The sequence below is a fragment of the Macaca mulatta genome, chromosome 9 (genome assembly GCF_049350105.2).
Source record: "Macaca mulatta isolate MMU2019108-1 chromosome 9, T2T-MMU8v2.0, whole genome shotgun sequence".
Taxonomy (NCBI): Eukaryota; Metazoa; Chordata; class Mammalia; order Primates; family Cercopithecidae; genus Macaca; species Macaca mulatta.
This window is the reverse complement of record NC_133414.1, coordinates 116,781,393-116,789,380: the sequence shown is the minus strand read 5'-3', so window position 1 is coordinate 116,789,380 and position 7,988 is coordinate 116,781,393.

Here is a 7,988-nt window from a genome sequence, read left to right as displayed (position 1 = left end):
GGCTCTGTGGCCCTTGAGAAGTATTGGTTCTAGTTGGGGAAGTGAAGCATTCATATAGTAATTCGGGGAAGGTGCTAGGATAGAGATCCAAAGTACTGCAATACGTACTGGAAATGCCAGCGATGGCTTTAGAGACAAGCAGCATTCAAGGTGGGCTTTGATGTCAAAATTGGAGTTTGGCAGGAGTTCAAGGAGCAGAATGGAGAAAAAAAAAGCACTCAGGCTGCAGAAGCAGGGTAAACAGAGACCTGGAAAGGAGCAGGGAACAGAATATTTGGGAAATTGAGCAGAGCACATCGTGATGGAGAGATGAAGCTGGCAATGCAGGAAGAGTCTAGAATGCCAGAACGCCCAGTCAAAGAGGCCAGGCTCCACAGGAAGGCATGAGATCCAGAGATAGACTGTAAATGAGTGAAGCATGATTAGGTTTAGGATCTGGGAAAATAACTCTGAAGGTAGTGCATGGGCTGGGCTACGCAGATAAAATAAAGGCAGCCTTAGGAGTTACTGCAGCATCCCCCAGGAATGTCAGCAGATATTTGGAAATATATGGTGGCTCCATCACTTCCTTTGTACTTTCCCATGCAATAGGAGACAGCCTATTAGAGCATCTGCTCTTAACGAACAAAAAAACAAAAAACAAAAAAAGCAGCTCTGTGCTGAAGGCTTTTTGAAAAATCATCATCAGATCATTTCAGGCATGCAGCTTCACACAATGACAAAACAAAGAGAAACTGTTCCTTGGTGACAGCACATAAGCAAAAACATACAGCCAGCCCTGCAGATAGGAGGATGGGATTCACCCCAGCTCTCACTATAGCGAGGCATGAGGAATGATGGTTAATTTCATATGTCAACTTGACTGGACCATAGGGAGCCCAAGTTTTTGGTGAAGCATTATTGTGGGTGTGTCTGTGATAGTGTTTCTGAATGAGATTAACATTTAAATCAGTAGACTAAGTAGAGCAGTTTCCTCTTCAAAATAGGTGGGCCTCATTCAATTCACTGAAGTCCTGAAGAGAACAAAAGGCTAAGAAAGAATTCGCTCTCTATGCCTGATGGTATCTGAGATAGGACATAGGTCTTCTGCTTTTGGCTGTAGACTCTAGCTCCAACTGAGATTCAGACAGTAGTTATTCATTGGCTCTCCCAGGTATCCAGCATCTCTCTAGACAGAAAGATTGGATGGATGGATACATAGATGATAGAGATAGATAGATAGATAGATAGATAGATAGATAGATAGATAGACAGACAGACAGACAGACAGACAGATAGATAGATAGATAGATAGATAGATAGATAGATAGATGATAGGTAGGTAGGTAGATAGATAGATAGATAGATGATAGGTAGGTAGGTAGGTAGGTAGGTAGGTAGATAGATAGATAGATATACATAGATACCTAGATAGATTGACTGAATCTGTTGGTTCTGTTTCCCAGAAGAACTGTGACTAATACCTGAGGGCATAGCCAAACATCTTTAAAGCTATTATATAACTCTCTCTATATATTAATATTATATCTCTTAATCAATACTTTCTCTGAACTCTCTCCCACATTGCTGGAGGGATATCCAGTTCTATAATCCTATAAGCCTGCCTTCTAATGCTCTTCAAAAGCACTAGGGTTCTTCCACACCCTAAATTTTTAGGGAGAAATCCCCTTGTCTTCTGTCTTCATTTATTACAGCTGAGTTATTCTGGTCTAAGTTGGTCTGGTCCTTTGAGGGAGAAGATCCAGGCTTGAGCCCAGAGATTTCTATCACAGCAACCAAGAGCACAGTATCCAGTCTCCTAGTCATCCACAAGTTACCTCACAGAAGTCCCAAAGTGGGGAGTTGAACTCTTCCCCTCACAGGGCCCACAAAAATCAGTGGCTTGGACAACATGAACTATTTTCTCCCTAGCTGTGTCTAACCTGAGTCAGAAACTTAAATACCTAAGAGGCCCAGCAGGTGGTGCCAATGAGCGGCACCTGCCCACTGGACAACATGATTAAATGGCTACCGACTCTCAAGTGTGGGTCAGCAAGACAAGAGGGAGTGGTAAAGACTATGGCTAACCAGAAATGCGTGCTTTTTCTTTTTTCTTTCTTTTCTGAGGCTTGTTCTGTTGCCCAGGCTGGAGTGCAGTGGTGCAATCTCAGCTCACTGCAACCTCTGCCTCCTGGGTTCAAGCGGTTCTCCTGCCTCAGCCTCCCAAGTAGCTGGGACTACAGGTGCATGCCACCATGCCTGGCTAAGTTTTGTATTTTTAGTAGAGATGGGGTTTCACCATATTGGTCAGGCTGGTCTTGAACTCCTGACCTCGTGGTCTGCCCGCCTTAGCCTCCCAAAGTGCTGGGATTATAGGTGTGAGCCACCGTGCCCGGCCAAATGCATGCTTTCTAAAGGGAACAACATCATTGCTGGCGCTGGAATGTGGAACCAGTATCAACTGAGCATTCAATTTTCTGGTAAAAGCCTGAAATCTGGGCTTATTTGTAGAATGTCTTCATTTTTAAATGTTAGCAACATTTAGACTTAAACTCTGTATTGACTAATACCGTTCAGACCAAACCAGACACATATCTTTTCTGCTTTCAGCCCCAGGCTGCTTGTGTGAGGCACCTCTAACATTCCCCTTTCAGAGAGCCTGGGCTTTGCAATACAAGAGTCTGCTTTAGTTTGGCAACACAAAAGTTCCTGAGGCAAAGGGACTCAAAGAGTTGGATATGTTCTGTGTTCTTTAAAGAGGTTTTTGGATGCTCTGTGGTAAGATATAACTACAACATGAAGCACGAATTGAACTTTCAGTAAAGAATCCCAACACAAGTCATTTCACAGAGCAGCCTTGGATCTAACAGAATGTCTGTAGGTCGCCAAAATGTCTGAAGAATTCCTGGAGAAGGAGGATTATAAGCAGAGCTGACGCTCAATTAAAACATACCAGTTTGGTGATGCCAGCTGTTGAAATGTTGAATTACAGGATTCTTTCACTGCCCAGACTCTTGCTATCCCACACTCAAAAATCAAAGAGACAATTCTGTTCCCCCTCATTACCTGAACCCACTATGTAACTCACACTATTCACACTCACGAACCAAGTCAAGACTTGCATTTCTGTTTTGGAAGATAAAATGCCCCTTCCCTGAGCACCCCAAGTAGACCTCCATCACCACAGCTGGCTTGGCCTTTCCTTCAGGACCCCTCAGACCTTTTCATGGTCTAAGAAACAAAACAGTAACTCCTGGACCACTAGTAGCGTTGCAGGATTTTTCCTTAGTTCAGTTAAAGACAGGGTTCTTTGTCCCACAGCCATGAAAATTCAGGCTGTCAGACAATTTGAATGGTGAGTAAGACAGGGTTTTATTGGGTAAAAAGGAAGAAAGGGGGAAACAGGGACTCTCGCTAGGCCAGAGACCCTGCTAGAGCACTTCCCACCAACCTTTGGAATCCCAGGGTCCACACAGGAAGAGGAGGGGCCAGGCTCCTTCCCACCGCACACAGCACAAACTTCCTGAGGCTCCACCCCAGTGCTCAAGCTGGCTGGAGTTTCTCTGGGCACCCCCTCCCACCTGACTATCTCATTACCCACCCTGAAGAAGTACATCTAACTACCATTAGATTAAGGATAAGGATGAAGTGCAATCTTAACTGCTTCCTGCTGATAGGGGGCTCTGTTTTGGGGAAACGGCAGTCAGAGCTTCCCTAGAGGCCTAAGTGTTCCCAGAAGAAGGGGCCATCGTCAGAGACTCCAGTCACATGACTGTTCAGTTTGATAGCCTGAAGGCAAGGACAGATAAACCAGGTTATTAGAACACAAGTATGAAAATGAAACAAGGGGCAGAGTAAAGACAGCTCAAAAATTCTGAGGACTTTTACCAGTTTGCACAGAGAGAGGGTGGCCAAAAGCCCAACTGGCAAAAAAAACTTTACCCTTTTGCTGGAATGTTGGGCTTCCAGGTTCCCTTCCTCTGAACCCAATCCTAAGCCAATCAGTTTAAGGTTTGGAAAATTAACTCTTCCCAATTTGGAGGATGCATCTGAGGTGAATGTCCCATAGTACAGAGACACAATTACCTATCTGTGAAAAGAAGACAGAGGAAAAGAGAGGGAAAAAAAGGGTATTTTTTCAAAGGAGCCCCAGGGGTTCAGGATACATTCTAAAGGGGTACAGACTGAAGATGAATGGCTACCTATGTAGAAAGAGAGGAGCAGGCATCCCTGGTTTCCTTCTCTTCCTAGCAGATACTCCTAGCAGATACCCAGGGTACATAAGGGAGAGAGGAAAGAGCATGCTCTTTCACTCTTCCATCCTTGCATCCCTGAGTCCCGGTGACCTTTGTTGGTCCTGTCATGAGTGCCAAAGTGGCTTGCACTCATGAAGCAGGGAGGGCCTTGAGAATAGGAATTGTCAACTCTCACCTGTGCCTCTATCCCCCCTACCGTCAGTAGCCTTGGAGTTCCCTAGACCTCATGTATGCCATGGATATTAACATGGCTTTTATCCATGAAACAAGAAGCTTGGGTTTGGCTTAATTGGCAGGAATCAGCCACACTGACCTGCACTGTGCCTTTTAACCTCTGTTGTCATCTGCCTCTGGATGCCTTAGATCCAGTTATCCTTCCTAGGGTTTTGACCTGAAGCCTGGAATTGAGTTTGGGACAAAAATGTGCCTCTAAGGGGGTTGCATGGACTCCTTGTCATAAGCCAAATACTAAGGTGAAACTATGGAACTGAGTCCTCCTCCAACAAGGGAGAGGAAAGGATGCCTTGTGACATACCCAGATAACTGGTGGCTATAGTTACGCTAGCTAAGATTTGGGTGCATGGTGCTTGGCTTTGATTAGCTCCCTTGGTCTTACTTTCTCAAAGAGGAAACCTCTGAGTGATGGGCATCCTATTTATTCCCATCACCTGGCAGGATTTGCATGATAATTGCTCAGAACTAGAATATTGATCCAGATTTTTGCATTACCCGTCCTTTTGTTATTTTTGAGCTGCAGACAGGGATTGCTGGTTGGTTCACAGGACAAGCAGGGTTAGTCTAAACTTACAAACAACTAATTAGTTTAGGATTTAATGACAAATGCATGGTAAGTTTTGGAACATAAATTCTCTCTCTACAGTCCTCATGTTTGTTAAAAACACAAATCATCATAGAACTGAGTGGTTTGAAAAATAGACATTAGTCTTATACTTGGCCTGATTATTTGCATAAAGTGCAGCAAGAACAATTATTTCACATAGGCCTTTTGGATTGCTTTAAAGGAAATTTGTTCCACAAGGAGTCTCAGATAAGACCTTTTAAAGCTGAGCCCAACCATGGGTTTGCATCCCCAAACACCTGTGAGTTGGGTTCTTCTCTCCTCTTAAGGTCCCAAGATAAAATTGGAGCTCCTAGACCTGTTAGAAAGTGACATTCTTTACAGACCACAGGTCAGTAACCATGTACAGGGACTGTGTAGACAAGGGTATGAGGCCAGTTTCCCCACTGGGCTTTTATCAGCTCCACAAGTCGAGCCTGACTCCTTAAAAGGAAGCATACCCTTCCAGTCAAAGCCTTGGCAAAATAACCACTTTCTCTAATTGTGTTCTGTTGCAAAAGAAAAATGGATTCTTATTGCACTGAGGCAAACAACTATATTGCCATAAGAATACTCACAAATAGTTTCCAAATTCTAGAGAAACCATGCAGAAACTAACATGCTCCAAATTTTAATCACAGGAGTGTATACACCTTACTTATTAAAGACCGTAAATAGTTCAAAATAAGTTTCTTTGACTGTGAAAAACAAAACAAGGATCAGCAATATTCCAAGCAAAAGTCAAAAAGATTTGCTTCAGCTTCCTGAGTTCAGTCCATTTAGTTAAATCTTGTTTTGCTTGATATTTGTGAACATTTCAGCTCTTTATGAGTCCTGTACATTTTCCTTTATTCCAATGTTACAATCTCTAAAAGAAGCCTGTACTTGAGAGCACCTGTAAAGTTCTATAGCTCATTATAAACCATCTTCAAAAACGATTAAAACAAGACAACAATTGTATATGAATAGCAAAATGTCCAGGGTAGTTACAGTTAGAAACACGATTGACAAAGAAGTTTGGTTATCGCCATGGTTTACAATAACTTAGCTTAACAACCTTAATTATGATTGACAGCATATACTTTGGACATTAGAATGTTTTAAATTCCATAAAATTGTGGAACATATATTAACATTATTTACAAAAATACAACCTAAAGAAGATCGAGCATCATTTTGGCAATCCCATGGACCTAAACATGTCAAATAATCCTGTTTACCTCTTTTTTCTGAATGTTTCCGGGGCCCTCTGAAACATCCAAAAAGCCAGGCTTCAGGAAAGACAATTTTGAAACTGAAGTTTGATTTGGGGAAGCCTGTTAAATATCTTTGAGGTTGAAAACACTTGATATTATGAAATAGAAGTACAGATTACCCTAAGTTATTTATTTTGCCAAAATGATGACTCAGAAATTTTAAAGAAGAAAAACCTTTTATAACCCTTTACAAATTTTGCCAAAGAGCAGGTTAGCACTTTAGGAAAACCTTGTTATGCTTTTATTTTAATGCTCAATTAACAGAAAAACCATATAATACCCCTTTTTGAATTTAGTCAATATCTTCACACAGAGAACCTCTTCTGAAGATTAATTTCCACAATTCTTCTGCCACTTCTTTGAAACTTCAGCTTTTTCCTAATTTAACTCAAAACAATCCTTTAACCCTAGGCAAAAGTTTATATTTCCATGCCTTCTGATAACTGTTTACTAAAAAACACATTTTACTGTTCTTACACACCTTGCATGTAAATCTATTTCTAGTAGTTTCAATTTACTCCTAGCAATTTTTAACTTTAAGGTAAAACTTGGTAAGTTGCTTTAAATGTGTGCTAACTGCAGCCAAGGTTTGCCTTCTTAGTTAAGGGCATGGTTAATTCCATATGTCCCCAGGCCTTACCAATTGTGAAGCCCACAAGTCAAATAGTTCTCAAAACCCAAAAAGCAGTTTGTAACCTCAAAACACTTAACAAACCTTGCATCTGACCTGCGTTTTACCGGTAGTCTTTAGCACTGCTTTTATTTCTCAAAGTTTAAAGTCACATGAACTGAAAGGTACAACAGATTTTATATTCCCTTTTAAAAATATTAGATCCAAGCACTTGTTTTCCTTTAGGCCAAAGTATTAAGGCTCTTTTCACAGACATCACACATAGTACATACACAGACAGGCAGAAGAAAACCCAGTTGCTGGATGGGGTCCTTCAGGAGACAGAGTTAGGAAAACATGCAGATTCCAAACCAGAGAGAAACTTATTCCCTAAGGCAGAATTGCTAAACAAAGCCTTGCCACAGGAGTTACAAGTCGTGCCCTCAGGATGTAAAACAAGATGGAGGCTTGATTTCACAACCAAAACTTCCAAGGGACTACACACAGTGACAGTTGATCAGAGCTGGCCTAGTAAAACATCTCCTAAAAAAAATATGTAAAATTTAACTGCAGACAGGGTGAAGAAGAAGAAGAAAGAAAAGAAACAGTTTTAAAATGCCTGGGGAAGAACCTCTTATACTTATGCAACAGGTTCCTCCACCAGGGAGAAAAGTTTAAGTTTAATTACTGCCCAATGGAGTAAAACCCATTGACTGGGGAAGGGGTAGGCTCTGGCAGCTTGTGGCTTGGAACTAGCCAGCCAACTGTGTGGGACCCTTGGGCCATGTGTCCTGGCGCTGGCAGGGAGTGGGCAGTGGCAGGGAGCTGCTGCTTGCTGGTTAGCTCCTGAAAAAGGAAAGAAAAGGCCATGAAAAGGCCCAGGAGTGACAGGGGGTAGGGGCATGGTTCCCCCACGTTCAGAAGTCCGAGGATGAAAAGGTTTAGAAGCAACAGTGAGAGGTTTTGAGTCCCCATTTCACTCACTGTTTCTCGAGTCTCATGTTGGGTGCCAAAAATGTTGCAGGACTTCCTAGTTCAGCTAAAAATAG